This window comes from Ranitomeya imitator, chromosome 3 (assembly GCF_032444005.1).
Source record: "Ranitomeya imitator isolate aRanImi1 chromosome 3, aRanImi1.pri, whole genome shotgun sequence".
Classification (NCBI taxonomy): Eukaryota; Metazoa; Chordata; class Amphibia; order Anura; family Dendrobatidae; genus Ranitomeya; species Ranitomeya imitator.
The window spans coordinates 537,862,134-537,883,115 of record NC_091284.1 but is presented as its reverse complement, the minus strand read 5'-3'; the positions used below and the strand labels follow the sequence as shown (position 1 = coordinate 537,883,115).

The window sequence follows — 20,982 nt, the reverse complement described above, 5'->3', positions numbered from 1 at the left end:
ATCATCATGTAATATAAAATTCTCCTCCTCTGTATTGATTACCCTTCAGAGTTTAGTGTCATCTGCAAATATTGAAATTCTGCTCTGTATGCCCCCTACAAGGTCATTACTAAATATGTTAAAAAGAAGAGGGCCCAATACTGACCCCTGTGGTACCCCACTGCTAACCGCGACCCAGTCCGAGAGTGCTCCATTAATAACCACCCTTTGTTTCTAATCCCTGAGCCAGCTCTTAACCCACTTACACATATTTTACCCTATCCCCATTATTCTCATTGTACGCATCAACCTATTGTGTGGCACCGTATCAAAAGCTTTTGAAAAGTCCATATACACTATGCCAACTGCGTTCCCTTGGTCCAGTCTGAAACTTACCTCTTCATAGAAATTGATCAGATTTGTCTGACAGGAATGGTCCCTAGTAAACCCATGTTGATATTGGGTCATGAGGTTATTCCTCCTCAGATTCTCCAGTATTGCAAGTATAGCATCCCTTACAATGCCTGTTATGATACGGTGGTTTAGGAGCAACATGGAACGAGCTCTGAAGGAAGTGGGAACTGTACTGACCGTAGTCCCTAAGCTCAACACAACACTAGAAGTAGCCGTGGAATGCTCCTAACTCTCCCTAGGCATCTCGTCACAGCCTAAGAGCTAACTACCCCTAAATATAGAAGCAGGAAAGCTATCTTGCCTCAGAGAAAATCCCCAAAGGATAGATTAACCCCCCACAAATAAAGACTGTGAGTGGAGAGGGAAAAGACATACACAGAATGAAACCAGGATGAGCACAGGAGGCCAGTCTAGCTAAATAGATAGGACAGGATGGAATACTGTGCGGTCAGTGTAAAACACTACAAAAATCCACGCAGAGTTTACAAAAAATCTCCACACCTGACTTAAGGTGTGGAGAGCAAATCTGCCTCCCAGAGCTTCCAGCAAGACAGAATAATTCACACTGATAAGCTGGACAAACATAGAAAGCACAGAATGGAAGAGTCCACAAACTATGGACAGAAAAGAGCAAGCAAAAACTTAGCTTAGCTGAACTGGTCAGGATAACAGGGAACTCCAAAGAGATGTGAATCCAACCAGGAACCAATTACAAGTGGCACTGGCTGAAGGACAGAGCAGGCATAAATAGCCGATAAGAAAAGATGATCAGTGGAAGCAGCTGAAGACAGCTAACACCAAGGAGCAGCCATACCACTTGAAACCACAAGAGGGAGCCCAAGAGCAGAACTCACAAAAGTGCCACTTACAACTACCGGAGGGAGCCCAAGAGCGGAATTCACAACAGTACCCCCCCCTTGAGGAGGGGTCACCGAACCCTCACCAGAGCCCCCAGGCCGATCAGGACGAGCCAAGTGAAAAGCACGAACCAAATTGGTGGCATGGACATCGGAGGCAACAACCCAAGAATTATCCTCCTGACCATAAGCCTTCCACTTGACAAGATACTGAAGCCTCCGCCTCGAAAAACGAGAATCCAAAATCTTCTCAACCTCATATTCCAACTCTCCCAACGGGAGGGAACAACGGGCACCACATATCTCCGCAACAAAGATCTATGGAAAACATTATGAATGGCAAAAGAGGCTGGAAGAGCCAAACGAAAAGACACCGGATTAATAATTTCAGAAATTTTATAAGGACCAATAAACCGAGGCTTAAACTTAGGGGACGAAACCTTCATAGGAACATGACGAGAAGACAACCAAACCAAATCCCCCACACGAAGCCGGGGACCAACACACCGACGGCAGTTAGCAAAACGTTAAGCCCTTTCCTGAGACAACGTCAAATTATCCACCACATGAGTCCAAATGTGCTGCAGCCTGTCCACCACAGAGTCAACACCAGGACAATCAGAAGGCTCAACCTGCCCAGAAGAAAAGCGAGGATGAAAACCAAAATTACAAAAGAAAGGTGAAACCAAAGTAGCCGAACTAGCCCGATTATTAAGGGAAAACTCAGCCAACGGCAAGAAAGACACCCAATCATCCTGATCAGCAGACACAAAGCATCTCAAATAGGTCTCCAAGGTCTGATTAGTTCGCTCAGTTTGACCATTAGTCTGAGGATGAAACGCCGAAGAAAAAGACAAATCAATGCCCATCCTAGCACAAAAGGCCCGCCAAAATCTAGAGACAAGCTGAGAACCTCTGTCAGACACAATATTCTCTGGAATGCCATGCAAACGAACCACATGCTGAAAAAACAATGGAACCAGATCTGAGGAGGAAGGCAACTTAGGCAAAGGTACCAGATGGACCATTTTAGAGAACCGGTCACAAACAACCCAGATAACAGACATCTTCTGGGAAACAGGAAGATCCGAAATAAAATCCATGGAAATATGCATCCAGGGCCTCTCAGGGACCTGCAAAGGCAAAAGCAACCCACTAGCGCAGGAACAGCAAGGTTTGGCTCGGGCGCAAGTCCCACAGGACTGCACAAAAGCATGGACATCGCGTGACAAGGAAGGCCACCAAAAGGACCTAGCAACCAAATCTCTGGTACCAAGAATCCCAGGATGACCAGCCAACACTGAACAATGAACCTCAGAAATCACCTTACTTGTCCATCCATCAGGAACAAACAGCTTCCCCACAGGACAGCGGTCAGGCCTATCAGCCTGAAATTCCTGAAGCACCCGCCGCAAATCAGGGGAGATCGCAGAAAGAATCACCCCTTCCTTAACAATGCCAACCGGCTCAAGGACTCCAGGAGAATCAGGCGAAAAACTCCTAGAGAGGGCATCAGCCTTAACATTCTTAGATTCCGGAAGATACGAGACCACAAAATCAAAATGGGAGAAAAACAGAGACCATCGAGCCTGTCTAGGATTCAGCCGCTTGGCCGACTCGAGGTAAACTAGATTCTTATGATCAGTCAAGACCACAACCCGGTGCTTAGCTCCCTCAAGCCAATGTCGCCACTCCTCAAACGCCCACTTCATAGCCAACAACTCCCGATTGCCGACATCATAATTGCGTTCCGCAGGCGAAAACTTTCTGGAAAAAAAAGGCACACGGTTTCATCAAAGAACCATCAGAACGGCCCCTGCCCCAATCTCAGAAGCGTCGACCTCAACCTGAAAAGGAAGAGAAACATCCGGCTGACGCAACACAGGGGCAGAAGTAAATCGGCGTTTAAGCTCCTGAAAGGCCTCAACAGCCGCAGAGGACCAATTCGTCACATCAGCGCCTTTCTTCGTCAAATCAGTAAGGGGCTTAACCACACTGGAAAAGTTGGCAATGAAACGGCGATAGAAATTAGCAAGGCCCAAAAATTTTTGAAGGCCCTTCACAGATGGGAGTTCAATCCAGTCATGAATAGCTTGAACCTTAACAGGATCCATTTCTATAGATGAGGGAGAAAAAATAAAACCCAAAAAAGAGACCTTCTGAACTCCGAATAGGCACTTAGACCCCTTCACAAACAAAGCATTATCACGAAGGATCTGGAACACCATCCTGACCTGCTTCACATGAGACTCCCAATCATCGGAAAAAATCAAAATATCATCCATATATACGACCATGAATTTATCAAGATAATTGCGGAAAATATCATGCATGAAAGACTGGAACACAGATGGAGCATTAGAGAGCCCAAATGGCATCACAAGGTATTCAAAATGGCCTTCGGGCGTATTAAATGCAGTTTTCCAATCGTCACCCTGTTTAATACGAACAAGATTATATGCCCCTCGGAGGTCAATCTTAGTAAACCAACTAGCCCCCTTAATCTGAGCAAACAAATCAGTAAGCAGAGGCAAGGGGTATTGGAATTTAACCGTGATCTTGTTAAGAAGACGATAATCAATACAGGGTCTCAAGGAGCCATCCTTTTTAGCAACAAAAAAGAAACCCGCTCCCAATGGTGACGAAGACGGCCGAATATGCCCCTTCTCCAAAGACTCCTTAACATAACTCCGCATGGCGGCATGCTCTGGCACAGACAGATTGAAAAGTCGGCCCTTAGGGAACTTTCAACCAGGAATCAAGTTAATAGCACAATCACAGTCCCTGTGTGGTGGAAGGGAACTGGACTTGGGCTCATCAAATACCTCCTGGAAATCCGACAAAAACTCAGGGACCTCAGAAGAGGGGGAAGAGGAAACTGACATCAAAGGAACGTCACTATGTACCCCTTGACAACCCCAACTAGTCACAGTCATAGTTTTCCAATCCAGCACCGGATTATGTTCCTGTAACCATGGAAAACCCAGTACAACAACATCATGCAGGTTATGCAACAACAGAAAACGGCAATCTTCCTGATGTGCTGGAGCCATGTACATAGTCATCTGCGTCCAGTACTGAGGTTTATTCTTGGCCAAGGGTGTAGCATCAATACCCCTCAAAGGAATAGGGCTCTGCAAAGGCTGCAAGGAAAAACCACAGCGCCTGGCAAATTCTAAGTCCATTAAGTTCAGGGCAGCGCCTGAATCCACAAATGCCATGACAGAAAAGGACGACAATGAGCAAATCAGGGTCACAGATAAGAGAAATTTAGGCTGTACAGTACTAATGGTAACAGACCTAGCGACCCTCCTAGTACGTTTAGGGCAATCAGAAATAACATGAGCAGAATCACCACAGTAAAAACACGGACTATTCTGATGTCTGAATTCCTGCCGTTCTGTTCTAGTCAGAATCCTATCACATTGCATAGGTTCAGGACTCTGCTCCGAGGACACTGCCATATGGTGCACAGCTTTGCGCTCGCGCAGACGCCGATCAATCTGAATAGCTAGAGACATAGATTCGCTCAAACCGGCAGGCGTAGGAAAGCCCACCATAACATCTTTAAGGGCTTCAGAAAGACCTTTTCTGAAAATAGCAGCCAGAGCCTCCTCATTCCATTTAGTGAGCACAGACCATTTTCTAAATTTCTGGCAGTATAACTCTGCCGCTTCCTGACCTTGACACAAGGCCAACAGGGTTTTCTCTGCACGATCCACAGAATTAGGTTCGTCAAACAATAATCCGAGCGCTTGAAAAAATGCGTCTACATTCAATAATGCCGTATCCCCTGTTTCAAGAGAAAAGGCCCAGTCTTGAGGGTCACCACGCAGCAAGGATATGATGATTTTCACTTGCTGAATGGGATCACCTGAAGAACGGGGTTTCAAAGCAAAAAACAATTTGCAGTTATTTTTAAAGTTCAAAAACTTGGATCTGTCCCCAAAAAACAAATCAGGAGTAGGAATTCTAGGCTCTAAAGCCGGAGTCTGGACAACGTAGTCCTGGATACTCTGTACTCGTGAAGCAAGTTGATCCACATGAGAAAACAAACCCTGAACATCCATGCCAGAGCATAAATCCTGAACCACCCAGATATCAAGAGGAAAAAAAAAAAAAAACCAGAGCACAGAGAAAAAAAAAATGGTTCAGAACTTTCTTTTCCTTCTTTTGAGATGCATTTAATTCATTTTCGGCCACTTGTACTGTTATGATACGGTGGTTTAGGAGCAACATGGAATGAGCTCTGAAGGAAGTGGGAACTGTACTGACCGCAGTCCCTAAGCTCAACACAACACTAGAAGTAGCCGTGGAATGCTCCTAACTCTCCCTAGGCATCTCGTCACAGCCTAAGAGCTAACTACCTCTAAAGATAGAAGCAGGAAAGCTATCTTGCCTCAGAGAAATCCCCAAAGGATAGATTAGCCCCCCACAAATAATGACTGTGAGTGGAGAGGGAAAAGACATACACAGAATGAAACCAGGATGAGCACAGGAGGCCAGTCTAGCTAAATAGATAGGACAGGATGGAATACTGTGCGGTCAGTATAAAACACTACAAAAATCCACGCAGAGTTTACAAAAAATCTCCACACCTGACTAAAAGTGTGGAGGGCAAATCTGCCTCCCAGAGCTTCCAGCAAGACAGAATAATTCACACTGATAAGCTGGACAAACATAGAAAGCACAGAATGGAAAAGTCCACAAACTATGGACAGAAAAGAGCAAGCAAAAACTTAGCTTAGCTGAACTGGTCAGGATAACAGGGAACTCCAAAGAGATGTGAATCCAACCAGGAACCAATTACAAGTGGCACTGGCTGAAGGACAGAGCAGGCATAAATAGCCGATAAGAAAAGATGATCAGTGGAAGCAGCTGAAGACCGCTAACGCCAAGGAGCAGCCATACCACTTGAAACCACAAGAGGGAGCCCAAGAGCAGAACTCACAAAAGTGCCACTTACAACCACCGGAAGGAGCCCAAGAGCGGAATTCACAACAAATGCCCTCAAGGATTTTACCCACAGTAGAGGTTAAGCTTACTGGCCTATAATTTCCGAGTTCAGTTTTTGTCCCCTTTTTGAATATTGGCACCACATTTGCTATACGCCAATCCTGTGGTACAGACCTTGTTATTATGGAGTCTTTAAAGATTAAAAATAATGGTCTATCAATGACTGTACTTAATTCCTGCAGTATTCGGGGGTGTATCCCATCCGAGCCCGGAGATTTGTCAATTTTAGTGATTTTTAGATGCTGCCATACTTCCTGCTGGGTTAAGCAGGTGACATTTAATGGGGAATTTTTGTTATCACTGATCATATTGTCTGCCATGGAATTTTCTTGTGTAAATACTGATGAAAAAAGTCATTTAGCATATTGGCTTTTTCCTCATCCACCATTTCACCCAGACTATTTTTAAGGGGGCCAACACTATCATTTTTTAGTTTCTTACTATTTACGTAGTTAAAGAATATTTTAGCATTATTTTTACTCTCTCTGGCAATGAGTCTTTCTGTCTCAATCTTTGCTGCCTTGATTTGCTTTTTACAGAATTTATTTAATTTTTTGTATTTATTTAATGCCTCCTCACTACCTACTTCCTTTAATTCTCTAAATGCTTTCTTTTTGTCACTTATTGCACCCCTTACAGCTCTATTTAGCCATATTGGTTTCCTCCTATTTCTAGCATGTTTATTCCCATACGATATATGCTGTGCACAGGTCCTATCCAGGATGCTAATAAACGTCTCCCATTTTCTTTCTGTGTTTTTATGTCTCAGGATATCATCCCAATTAATTGCACCAAGATCATCTCTCCTCCTGAAGTTTAGTGTCCTTGTAACCCCTCTACTACACATCTAATTGAAGGATACATGAAAACTTATTTTGTGATCACTATTCCCCAAGTGACCCCCAACCCTTATATTTGCTATGCGTTCTGGCCTGTTGGATAATATTAGGTCTAGCAGTGCCCCCCTTCTTGTTGGATCCCGAACCAGTTGTGAAAGCTAGTTGCCTCTCATAGTTGTCAAAAACCGATTACTTTTGCTGAAACTGCAGGTTTCTGTTCCCAAATCTATTTCAGGGTAGTTGAAGTCCCCCATAATAATGACTTCTCCTTGAGTCGCAGCTTCATCTATTTGCTTTATTCTCCATTGCTTCCATTATTTTTGGAGACTTATAACAAACCCTTATCAGTAATTTATTATTTTCCCCCCTCCCCTTATCTCCACCCACAGGGACTCCACATTTTCATTAGATTCACCTATATTATCACGCAGGATGGGTTTTAAGGATCATTTTACATATAGGAACACCCCTCCCCCTCGCTTATCCGTTTGTTCATTTCTGAACAAATCATAGCCCTGCAAGTTAACAGCCCAGTCATGGCTCTCATCCAGCCATGTCTCAGATATCCCCACCATGTCATAATTATGCTCCAACAACAATAATTCTAACTCATCCATTTTGTTGGCGAGGCTTCTGGGATTAGTATACATACAGTTTACTGTATGTATCTCTCTGTACCTCTATTCTTTCTTAAATTATTAATTATTCTAACCCCACCCCCCATGCCACCGCCATCCCCAACTTCCTTATTTGCGCCCAGGTCTCTATCTGCACTGTCTTCCCCTAATATAAAATGAATACACTCCCCCTATCCCTAGTTTAAACACTCCTCCAACCTTCTAGCCATTTTCTGCCCCAGCACAGCTGCACCTTCCCCATTGAGGTGCAGCCCGTTCCTAGCGTAGAACCTGTAGCCAACTGAGAAGTCGGCCCAGTTCTGCAGGAACCCAAATCTCTCCTTCCTACACCAATTCTTGAGCCACTTATTAACCTCCCTAATCTCCCGTAGAATTTCTGGTGTGGCACGTGGTAAATGCAGTATTTAGGAAAATATCACGTTGGAGGTCGTTGCTTTCAGCTTGCAGCCTAATTCCCTGAAATTGTTTTTAAGGACCTTCCACCTACTTCTAACTTTATCATTAGTGCCAATGTGCACTATGACCGCTGGATCCTCACCAGCCCCTCCCAGTAATCTGTCCACCTGATCAGCGATGTGTCAGACTCGAGCGCCAGGTAGGCAGCATACCGTTCAACGATCCCTGTCTTTGTGACAAATTGCCCTATCTGTTCCCCTAATAATTGAGTCCCCCATTACCAGCACCTGTCTGGCCTGCCCTGCTCTCCTATTTCCCTCCTTACTGTAGCAGTCACTCCTCCGGCTTCAAGAGGACATCTGCCAACTTAGCAAACTTATTGGGGTGTGCCAGATCAGGACTAGCCTCCCTGGCACTCTTCCCTCTACCCAGCCTTCTAACTGTCCCCTTAAAGGACAATTTAGAGGCAAACATCGCCATGTCTAGTGTACCTCCACCTACTACCATTAGACGCTGACGTTTCCTCGACTGCTGTGAACATCTGGTGGCAAGATGTCCTGACTGCTGGCAAACATGTCAGACCTTGAGTACACAAACGGTCCGGGACTTAGATCCCGCTCATGACACTTCCATGGCCTCATATGACTCAGGGACCAGGTCCGGAGATTCCAAAGGTTTGGCGAAGGTGGGAGCTAGCCGAAACCTCTGTCTACACTGGGTCCGCTCTAACCTCCGCTAGTGAAAACGGAGGTCAATACGGGTAGACACTGCTATTAACTCCTCCAGTGTGGCGGAAATCTCCCTTGAGGCCAGATCATTCTTCACGTGGTCATCCAGCCCCCTCCAAAATATAGGGACAAGGGCTTTATCCGACCACTCCAGCTCAGATGCTAGGGTGCAGAAGTGGAAGGCAAAATGGCTGACCAAGGACGAGCCCTGCGTCAATGCCAACAGTTGGAGCGCTGTGTCATGGGTGACATGAGGCCCTAAAAAGACCTGTTTCAGAGTGCTCAGAAACAGCGGAGCACTCTGCACCACATGATCGCCACGCTCCCACAACGGCATACTCACTCCAACGCCCTGTCCGACAGGAGAGACACAATAAATCCCATCTTTGCCCACTCTGTGGGGAAACGTGCGGCCAGGAGCTCGAGGTGTATAGAGCACTGACTCAAGAAACCCCTACAAGCTTTACTATCACCAGAAAATTTTTCTGGCAGCGGGAGGCGAGATAGACTCGGAACAGGGGTGGCCATGGACAAGGTTGCTTCAGCCACTCTAGCAGCCTTAACAGCAACTGCGGTAACATCCACAGCTGAGGTTGTGCGCTTGAGAGCAGCCAACCTACCTTCCAGCTGCTGGATGTACCGCAAGGATTCCTGTTTGTCCGCCATTTACTTGCCAGACCCTGGTGCTAGTATTATGTTAGGGTTGGTGGAACGCACCAAGCATATATATATGTATTAATAGGTGCATTCACAACCCGGGGTCCACCATGCAGGAGAAGAAACTGCTGCTGGCAAACTGTGGTCATGCAGTCAGAGAAACAGGCAAACATCTCACCGGAGGTGCCGGTATTCTGTCGGCTTATTTCAGCCAAGGCCCTGAACAGGGCCGGCGTCAGCACCCGGCGTACCCGAGCAAGTGCCGGGGCCCTGGCGAGACAGGGGGCCCATTGAGGGCCGGCATTAGGGGCAGGCAGCTGCCTAGAGCCCCCGCTCCCCAGGGGCCCTCAGCTAGTGGCACATCACGCAGCTGCTATGGGGCCTCTGTGAGGCAGGGGGGCCCACCTGTTGCCAGCGCCAAGTCCCCCGCCACCGCATTGAACTATACCGGCGTCTGCCGGTAAAGTTCAAAGCAAATGATGGAGGAGAGCACGTCACCTGACGCTCCCTCTCCCATCATTCCCCACTCTGCCTCTGACACTGCTGCGGGTGCGCGATGAAGTCATCACGCACTCGCTGTGTGTTAGGTAGTGCAGCGGCAGCCGTTGAGACCAGAGCAGGGAGCAGCGCGGGCACATTGAGAGGTTAGGAGTGGTTTTTTTGTAACTATAACAGTGAGTACTGGACTATGTGGCCATTCTTGGGGGGACGGGGGCTGTGCTGTATACTACATGTCTGTGCTATATACTACATGGGTCGTGTTATATACTATGTGGGCTGTGCTATGTACTATATGGGCTGTTATATGCTGCGTGGGCTGTGCTATATACTACATGGCTGTTCTATATACTACATGGGCAGTGTTATATACTATGTGGCTGTGCTATATACTATATGGGCTGTTATATGCTACGTGGGCTGTGCTATATACTACGTGGGCTGTGTTATATACTACATGGCTGTGTTATATGCGATCATGAATCGTGGTATGTGTTAAAATGGGGGCCCACTGAGACTCTTTCGCCCAGGGCCCTCAAAAACCTGGAGCCGTCCCTGGCCCTGAATACACATATACAAACTCCTCACCGGAGGTGCCGGTATTCTAGGGGCTTATTTCAGCCAAACCCTAACCACATCCAGACATGACCACACTGGCGCTGAGCTCATAGACTTTGGTTTGATACTAGCGAGTGGCCGTGCGGCAATGCAAACTTTTTGTAGCTGTAGCAGATAAGGACCTTCCAAGTGGTCCAGTAGGAGTTGCCACAGGGCCTGAGCATGTGACCCCTGACCTCCAAAAAGAGGTCCTCCCATGGGCATGCTCAGTGTATGCAAAGCAGGACTTAATCCCAGAAAAGCCTGCGCATTGCTGACCAGTGCTGGCTACAAAAGCAGAACCTGGAAAGGTAGCAGTAACCCTTTGCACAGTATCAGGCTGAGCAAGATGCTGGGACCGAAATCTCCGCTAAGCAGGATCCACTGCGGATGAAGCAGAATGGGAGACCACAGCAGACATGGCTCTAGATTCCCCCTGTGCAGCAGCAGGAACTTGACTCCTAGCACCCTGTATTTTCTTTGTCATTCTGCTGATCACCTAAAACTCACTCTAAACTGTGCTGCTTTAAATATAGCTGTAACACAGATCATTACACATACTTTGCAGATTATTGAAGAATTTTGCTTTGCGCTCATTGTAAAAGATCCTCTCATTCTGTAGCAGTCATTAAGTGACATTTGGAAAGTTGATAAAATTACAGCTTTTTCTGAAGAAATTACATTTTGGAAAATGTCATTAGGTCAAAAAGAATGATTAATGATCTTGAGAGCTTTGTGTAGCACAGTAAAATGGATTAGGATTTTAAATGCTACCTAATTTTAAAATGAATATCTCTTACCAGGGTGAGCCAGAGAATTCTTCTTACAGCTAGAAAATAAAATAGTGGCAGCACAGAGATTGAACTTATATTTGATAAGATAAGGAAAGAGCAACCTTCTTTAAATAAAAAACTAAGATCTAGTTTTCTGTCGTTTTTTTTTTGTGCACATGGATACAAAATTTAACAACTAGATTATTAGGCCGGCGTCACACTCGGCGTAAGACATTACGGAACGTATTATACGTCCGTAATACGCGCGTAATACGCCAAAATGTCTCCGTAATCTCTTTCCGTAGTTCTTGCGTAGCCTAGGTGTGGTCGCGTATTTTGCGCATGTACTGGTCCGTGTGTAATCCGTATGTGATCCGTATTGCGTTTTTGACACGCACCATCACAAAATGGACATTTAACGGTTTTCAGGCCTGCAAATCATTTAAACCATCCCTATTTAAGCCCTCGACAACAGGTGTACCCCTCCCATCTGCCCTATATGTTCTCTAGCATATTTTGGCTGTGTTACTTTGACCTTACAAACATGTCTGACCATGTGTATTTAAGCACAACTCAGTGGGTGTTGCTTCACTGGGTGTTGTCTCGTCGCTTTGGCCAGCCATATCCGGTCAATGTAGATCCGCGAAGGAGGAGACGAAGATTGTGGGTGCATCCTCTATTGACTAGTGTTGAGCGATACCGTCCGATACTTGAAAGTATCGGTATCGGATAGTATCGGCCGATACCCGAAAAATATCGGATATCGCCGATACCGATATCCGATACCAATACAAGTCAATGGGACATCAAGTATCGGAATGTATCCTCATGGATCCCAGGGTCTGAAGGAGAGGAAACTCTCCTTCAGGCCCTGGGATCCATATTAAAGTGTAAAATAAAGAATTAAAATAAAAAATATTGTTATATTCACCTCTCCGGCGGCCCCTGGACATCAGCGGGAGGATCCGGCGTCCGGCACGGCTTCTTTCTTCAAAATGCGCGCCTTTAGGACCTGTGGAATGACGTCCCGGCTTCTGATTGGTCGCGTGCCGCCCATGTGACCGCCACGCGACCAATCAGAAGCCGCGACGTCATTCCTCAGGTCCTAAAAGGCGCTCATTCTAGGACTTTAGCTGAGGAATGACGTCGCGGCTTCTGATTGGTCGCGTGGCGGTCACATGGGCGGCATGCGACCAATCAGAAGCCGGGACGTCATACCACAGGTCCTAAAGGCGCGCATTTTGAAGAAAGAAGCCGTGCCGGACGCCGGTTCCTCGCGCAGATGTCCAGGGGCCGCCGGAGAGGTGAATATAACAATATTTTTTATTTTAATTCTTTATTTTACACTTCCGATACCGATACCCGATATCACAAAAATATCGGATCTCGGTATCGGAATTCCGATACCGCAAGTATCGGCCGATACCCGATACTTGCGGTATCGGAATGCTCAACACTACTATTGACCCAACGTCAGAGTAAAGGACATTTCCAGAGACTATATTCAGCTTTGAGGGCCCATCCAGACAAATTTTACCTGTATACTCGCATGTCCATCAGGACTTTTGACATGTTGATGGAGATGTTACGTCCTGGGCTCACCTATCAGGACACCTGGATGAGAAAATCCATCTCTGCTGAGGAGCGTCTGCTCCTAACCTTACGGTATGTTTTTTTACCTTTTATTTTTTTTTGGTTTGCAAATGTGTTTTGCCCTAATATGTTTCAGGTACTTTACTTAGGCATGAAGCCACAAGCACCGTTCTAAAAATGGGGGTCATATTAGAGTATCGTAAAATAATGTGAAATGACCCTTTTTGCTTAGTCAATAATGACTGAGAAAATTAAATAGACACTTGTGCTTATTCCTGTTTTCATATTCCTCATGTTTTGTTCGTGCTTTTTGTTCTTGTTTTGCAGCTTCCTGTCCACAGGCTTGTCCTATGCGGGTCTACACCTGGAGTTTCTCATTGGGCGTTCGACAATTTCATGCATTGTTAGGACAACCTGTTCCCAAATATGGCTGCAACTTAATGAAGTTGTGATGCCTGAGCCAAAAATGGAGGATTGGCTCAAAATCGCCACTGGTTTCAAAAATAATTGTGACTTCCCTAACTGCATTGGAGCTGTTGATGGGAAACATATCAGGGTGCGTAAGCCGCCGAACTCTGGTTCCCAATTCTACAATTATAAGCAGTTTTTCTCTGTAGTTCTGTTAGCAGTTGCTGACAGCAACTACAGGTTTATAATTGTAGACATTGGGGCCTATGGGCGAACTGGAGACTCTAGGGTCTTCAATTCGTCCATAATGGGTCGGCGACTACGTGACAACCAGTTGAACCTCCCACCACCACAACAACTCCCAGGCTCCAATGCGGAAGCAGTGCCTTTTGTTTTGGTTGGAGATGAGGCCTTCCAACTGACGAGGCACGTCATGAGGCCTTACCCCAGGCGCAACCTTGATCACCGGCGGAGGGTCTTTAATTTGAGACTTTCCAGGGCACGGAGACTGGTTGAGTGCGCCTTTGGTATTCTTGTAGCCAAATGGCGGGTTCTTCAGTCTGCCATTCAGCTGAGTGAGGCTTCAATCAATGAAGTTATCAAAGCCTGTGTAATTCTACATAATTTTACCAGAATACATGATTGTTCGTCTACAAATTTGGAAGATCACGTCATGACCAATCATAGTAGGCCTACCCCATATGTCCCTCCTCCGCGACGTCCCCTTTCTGGCCTCAAAGTTCGTGATGTGTTCACCAATTATTTTTTGAGTTCTCAGGGTGCCACTCCCTGGCAAGACTATGCAATTTTGCATGTGTAATGTTTTTTTTTTTTTTATAAATTTTTGCATTACCAAATGTGACAATATGTCTGCTGATTTTAACTTGTTCACATATGTTTATGATCATATCATGTGTGTGTGAGTTAATAAGAATGAACAGAGTGCATCCAGAGTTTGTTTCTTACTAACGGCAAATTTACTTTTGAAACTTGTTTGTAGATTTAGTTATTTTTTAGCATAACAAATCTGGACAAATTAAGTGCCCCTTTTTTTTTTGGAAATCAAACAAACACAAAAATAAACATTACAGCTTGCTTTTTCAGCACAATCAAAACCTAATTTTGGAAAACCAAAATAAAACCAAATGTAGCCAAACAAATTACAAGTCCTGGTAGGTAGGAAGTGGAGAAGTGGATTGGTCTGGGTCTGCATCAGGTGGCCTTTGTAGGCCCAATTGTCCAGCAGCCTGTGTGGATGTTATAGTGGCCTGAGGGAAATTCTGCCTGCTCTGATGCTGGCCACTTTGATGAGTGGGGCCAGGATTTGGGAGATAACCCAGATGTTGCTGCCCATATGTGCGGGAATCATACCCCAAACCAAAATGACCATATTGTCCAAACCCAGGTTGGGTCCAGCCTCCAGCACTGGGTGTGGACAAGTGGCCATATTGGGATGGGTGCTGATATCCTGCAATATGGTGCTGAGGTTGCCATTGTTGGTTATTTGTGGGTTGGGGTGGAGGTGTTGGCTGACGTGGAGGGGGTGCTTCAGATCCTTGTTGCGCATGCAGGCCTTGTAATCTCTGAGGCCGCAGAATATTTTCAGGTGACATCTGCCACTGTTCAATCATCTGCAACAGATTGTATGGGTTATTTGGGGGGGTGCATGTGTCAATAAGGATCTGAAAACACCCTCTCAAACGCAGCCTCAACTCCCGCTCTATGGAGCGTAAATACTGTGCAAGGCTACGTGTAAATCCGTCCTCCCCATCATCCTCTCGAACCCGGGCCAAATAGTTCATGACCCCAGCATCCACGTTTCTCCTGCTTTGGAGAAGCTCTCTCCTGCGTCGTGCACGCTGTGGTCTGACTGCAGCCTGTGGGGATCGGTCAAGGGCAACAGTTGGGCTGCTGCTATTTCCAGGGTCATCCTGGCTAGGTGCTGGTGCTGCTGCTGAAGATGAGAACTGTGGGGCCTCTGTGTTTTCTTCTGCTGCAGCTGGAGCTGGGTGGCCCGATGAGGAACATCCTGGAGGTATTGAGGGAGCAGCAGATGGACCAGCCATCTCTTCACCGTCTCCAACTGGGTCAATGACCTGTTCTGAGTCAGATCCTGTCTCCCTGTCAGTGAGGTTAGACTGAGTTCTGCAAAAGATAAATTTTTACATTTAATATGTTTTTTGTAATCATCTCTCCCCATTAAAAAATTAACCCAGTTTGATATTTTTTAACTTACGGCCTGAGGTCCATGCTGGGGTTGAGAAATGTTAGGCGGTCAAAATAAATATATTTCTTCTTTTTTGGAGGTGCCCCTGCTCCACTTTTCTCCCGCTGCTGCCTCTCCCTCCTGTATTGGTCACGTATACTCCGCCACCTTGTTGTAACATCATCCACTGAAACAACAAAAATACACACATTGCTTAGACCATTATATGCAGAGTGCTCACACAAGGTGTAATGGAGGACACAGATTTACGGGTAGCATAGAAAGAGGCATTTGTGGCTCACATTAAGCAAGAAATTTAAATAAAAAAAAAAATTATGAAGCAAGGCCACAAGGACAGCTACCCTCTATCCCAGAAAAAAACACAATTACTGGAAAACAATGTTAGTAAGGGCACACCTGGTCAAAAACTTCATGAAATACATTTATCATGTCCAGCACCATGTATTTACTGATGGGACTTCTAATACTTTCAGGATAAATTAATAAATTAAGGTTTAGCAATTCAAAGTAGTAAGGGCCTGCTGTTTACAAAGAAAATTACATTGCAAACATGGGTGTACTTACTTATTTGTCGCTGGGCCGCACGTGGCTGCTGGTCATACTGTGGGAAGAGGGACCCACACACGCTCCTCCATGCTGCTTGTTTGACTGCCCTGTTGGCGTAGTTGGGGTCTCTTTGGTCCCATATTTCTGGCCTCTCCTGTATCAAAATGATCAGCATTAGAGTTGAGCGACCTTGACCTTTTTAGAGTCGAGCCGGGTTTTGCGAAACCCGACTATGTCCAAAGTCGGGTCGAGTGAAATCGGCCGATTATGACGTAAAGTCGGGATCGACCGAAACACGAAACCCAATGCAAGTCAATGGGGCAGCATAGTCGGCAGTGAGTGGGGGCCAGGAAAACACCTAGAGTGCCCATTTTAATGTCAAAACCATCCATTCTTCTTAATGAAGCTTGTCAAGCGTAATTTACCTTAAAATAATTGGAAGGCATTTGAAATTGGGGGTCATTTGGCTAAAGTTGTGGGGGGTAGGGCTGGTTCAAGTAATTAGTGGGCCCAGTAAATCTGGACCACGTCACGGCAGTGGAGCAGGGAGAGGTAAGTATTTCAACTTTGCAAGTGCTGTGATCCTGAGCAAGCAGGGGGGGCCCACTCGTTGGCATTGGCACTGGCACAGGGCCCCTCAAAGTACAGCGGTGTGTTTGCACGGCGGGGGCGCCTCCCACCGGCAGCAACACTTTTGCGTACTATGAGAGGCCCTGTGCCAGTGACGTCGCCAACTAGTATTCCTCCCCCCACCTGATGAAGGAACCTGCACTTTCATCTGCACCTTCCTCTTTGTCCCCGTGTAAGGTGGTATGGTATGCGGGAAGAGCAACCTGACTTTCAGCAGGGTCACAATGTTGTTGTGTAGCGTGCACGGGGAATGTTGCGTTATGGGTCAATGTACCAGCAGACTCATCTATCACTGGCTGGGCAATGGGCACGATGAAGTGGAAACACAGATATAGGCCCAAAGAATAAAGTGGGCTAAATGCAGTTCAAAATTGGTAACACAGGAATAACCAGGGGGCATTGCAGTGGAGGACAACTGGAATGAGAGGCTGACACAGAGAGTAGGGCCAAATCAGTAAGTAGTCGAAATGCAGTTCAAAATTGGCAACCGTAGTAAACAGGCGGCACAGCTTTGTTCAGTGGAGGAGAACAGCAAGGAGTGGCAGACACCGATAGTAGGCCCCAACCCAACTAGTAGGCCAAATGCAGTCTAACATTAACAACTACTTAACGAGAGGCTGAAAATGGAATTTCAGGACAGGAAACCAGGAGAACAGCAAGGAGTGGCAGACACCGATAGTAGGCCCCAAACCAACTAGTACGCCAAATGCAGTTGTTCCATTTAACCACAATTTAATGAGAGCCTGAAGATAGAAGCTCAGGAAAGGCAACCTGGGGAACACCTTGGAGTGTAACACACCATCTCTCTCCACCCCATACCCATTTTGTAGGCCTAATGCAGTGTAGTTTTCTACAACTACTAAACGAGAGTCGGAAGATCGAAGCAATGGCGAGGAAACCTGGAGAACACCTTGGAGTGTAACACACCATCTCTCTCCACCCCATTCCCCATTTTTTAGGCCTAATGCAGCCTACTTTCCGACACCTACTAAACGAGAGCATGAAGATCGAAGCTCAGGAAAGGCAACCTGGGGAACACCTTGGAGTGTAACAACAACCTCTCTCTACACCACGGAAGGGCTGATTCTTAGGAAGGAAGGCTGTTGTAAATAAGCATTGCGCGTCCGAGGGTGATTATATTCTTATTCGGTATCTACTCACCCTCGGACGCGCCATGCTTCTTGATTTGTAATTAATGTTTATTTGCAATGTGCTTTTGACTTACTCAATTATTTTTTTAATTATTGATTTTATTAAATTAATAGTTTAACATCTTATTGGAAATAATTTAAAGGAGACGCGACAGGACAACACTCGGTGGATGCCATATCTGTGTTAACAACTCCAAAAAACTTTCAGTTAACTTCTTGCAGGAGAAAGAAATTGTAGCTGTTGGACCTTTGTAGTACAGTTCCAGATATTTGTTGTGTGTTTGTTTTGATTGTTAAAATGTCTGCATTTGAGATCTCAACACGATCTTATTTTTTATAATCAAATTAATTTTTTAAATATTTTATTAGGTTGGTTCAAGGGGTACACGGGCCGCAGTAGACAGGTCAGTGGAGGCCTAGTGGAAGGAGGGACCGCAGATGCGCCACTGTTTCACCCATACACAATTAGTAGGCCTAATGCAGCGTAGTTTCCAACAGCTACTAAACGAGAGCCGGAAGATCGAAGCTCAGGAAAGGCAACCTGGGGAACACCTTGGAGTGTAACAACAACCTCTCTCTACACCACGGAAGGGCTGATTCTTAGGAAGGAAGGCTGTTGTAAATAAGCATTGCGCGTCCGAGGGTGATTATATTCTTATTCGGTATCTACTCACCCTCGGACGCGCCATGCTTCTTGATTTGTAATTAATGTTTATTTGCAATGTGCTTTTGACTTACTCAATTATTTTTTTAATTATTGATTTTATTAAATTAATAGTTTAACATCTTATTGGAAATAATTTAAAGGAGACGCGACAGGACAACACTCGGTGGATGCCATATCTGTGTTAACAACTCCAAAAAACTTTCAGTTAACTTCTTGCAGGAGAAAGAAATTGTAGCTGTTGGACCTTTGTAGTACAGTTCCAGATATTTGTTGTGTGTTTGTTTTGATTGTTAAAATGTCTGCATTTGAGATCTCAACACGATCTTATTTTTTATAATCAAATTAATTTTTTAAATATTTTATTAGGTTGGTTCAAGGGGTACACGGGCCGCAGTAGACAGGTCAGTGGAGGCCTAGTGGAAGGAGGGACCGCAGATGCGCCACTGTTTCACCCATACACAATTAGTAGGCCTAATGCAGCGTAGTTTCCAACAGCTACTAAACGAGAGCCGGAAGATCGAAGCTCAGGAAAGGCAACCTGGGGAACACCTTGGAGTGTAACAACAACCTCTCTCTACACCACGGAAGGGCTGATTCTTAGGAAGGAAGGCTGTTGTAAATAAGCATTGCGCGTCCGAGGGTGATTATATTCTTATTCGGTATCTACTCACCCTCGGACGCGCCATGCTTCTTGATTTGTAATTAATGTTTATTTGCAATGTGCTTTTGACTTACTCAATTATTTTTTTAATTATTGATTTTATTAAATTAATAGTTTAACATCTTATTGGAAATAATTTAAAGGAGACGCGACAGGACAACACTCGGTGGATGCCATATCTGTGTTAACAACTCCAAAAAACTTTCAGTTAACTTCTTGCAGGAGAAAGAAATTGTAGCTGTTGGACCTTTGTAGTACAGTTCCAGATATTTGTTGTGTGTTTGTTTTGATTGTTAAAATGTCTGCATTTGAGATCTCAACACGATCTTATTTTTTATAATCAAATTAATTTTTTAAATATTTTATTAGGTTGGTTCAAGGGGTACACGGGCCGCAGTAGACAGGTCAGTGGAGGCCTAGTGGAAGGAGGGACCGCAGACAGGCATCGAAGGCCTAAAATAATCACACATGGCTGTAGGCAATTTTAAATTGGTTCCAGGGGTACACGGGCAGCAGTGGTGTGGTCAGTGGAGGCCTAGTGGAAGGAGTGACCACAGACAGGCATCGAAGGCCTAAAATATTAACACATGGCTGTAGGCAATTTTAAATTGGTTCCAGGGGTACTTGGGCAGCAGTGCCCTGGTCAGTGTAGTAGTAGTTGAAAGAATGGACCGCAGACAGGCATCGAAGGCCTAAAATAAAAAAATTGGGCTGGCTGTAGGCAATTTTAAATTGGTTCCAGGGTTACACGGGCAGCAGTGGTGTGGTCAGTGGAGGCCTAGTGGAAGGAGTGACCGCAGACAGGCATCGAAGGCCTAAAATAATAACACATGGCTGTAGGCAATTTTAAATTGGTTCCAGGGTTACACGGGCAGCAGTGGTGTGGTCAGTGGAGGCCTAGTGGAAGGAGTGACCGCAGACAGGCATCGAAGGCCTAAAATAATCACACATGGCTGTAGGCAATTTTAAATTGGTTCCAGGGGTACACGGGCAGCAGTGGTGTGGTCAGTGGAGGCCTAGTGGAAGGAGTGACCACAGACAGGCATCGAAGGCCTAAAATATTAACACATGGCTGTAGGCAATTTTAAATTGGTTCCAGGGGTACTTGGGCAGCAGTGCCCTGGTCAGTGTAGTAGTAGTTGAAAGAATGGACCGCAGACAGGCATCGAAGGCCTAAAATAAAAAAATTGGGCTGGCTGTAGGCAATTTTAAATTGGTTCCAGGGGTACACGGGCAGCAGTGGTGTGGTCAGTGGAGGCCTAGTGGAAGGAGTGACCGCAGACAGGCATCGAAGGCCTAAAATAATAACACATGGCTGTAGGCAATTTTAAATTGGTTCCAGGGTTACACGGGCAGCAGTGGTGTGGTCAGTGGAGGCCTAGTGGAAGGAGTGACCGCAGACAGGCATCGAAGGCCTAAAATAATCACACATGGCTGTAGGCAATTTTAAATTGGTTCCAGGGGTACACGGGCAGCAGTGGTGTGGTCAGTGGAGGCCTAGTGGAAGGAGTGACCACAGACAGGCATCGAAGGCCTAAAATATTAACACATGGCTGTAGGCAATTTTAAATTGGTTCCAGGGGTACTTGGGCAGCAGTGCCCTGGTCAGTGTAGTAGTAGTTGAAAGAATGGACCGCAGACAGGCATCGAAGGCCTAAAATAAAAAAATTGGGCTGGCTGTAGGCAATTTTAAATTGGTTCCAGGGG

General features: G+C 45.7%; 1 protein-coding gene across 2 annotated transcripts in view; it reads right to left on the bottom strand.

Moving 5' to 3' along the window:
- Window positions 1-20,982, bottom strand: part of LOC138670461 (gamma-aminobutyric acid receptor subunit gamma-3-like) — a 1,219,385-nt gene that overhangs the window by 879,425 nt on the left and 318,978 nt on the right. The window lies entirely within an intron of this gene.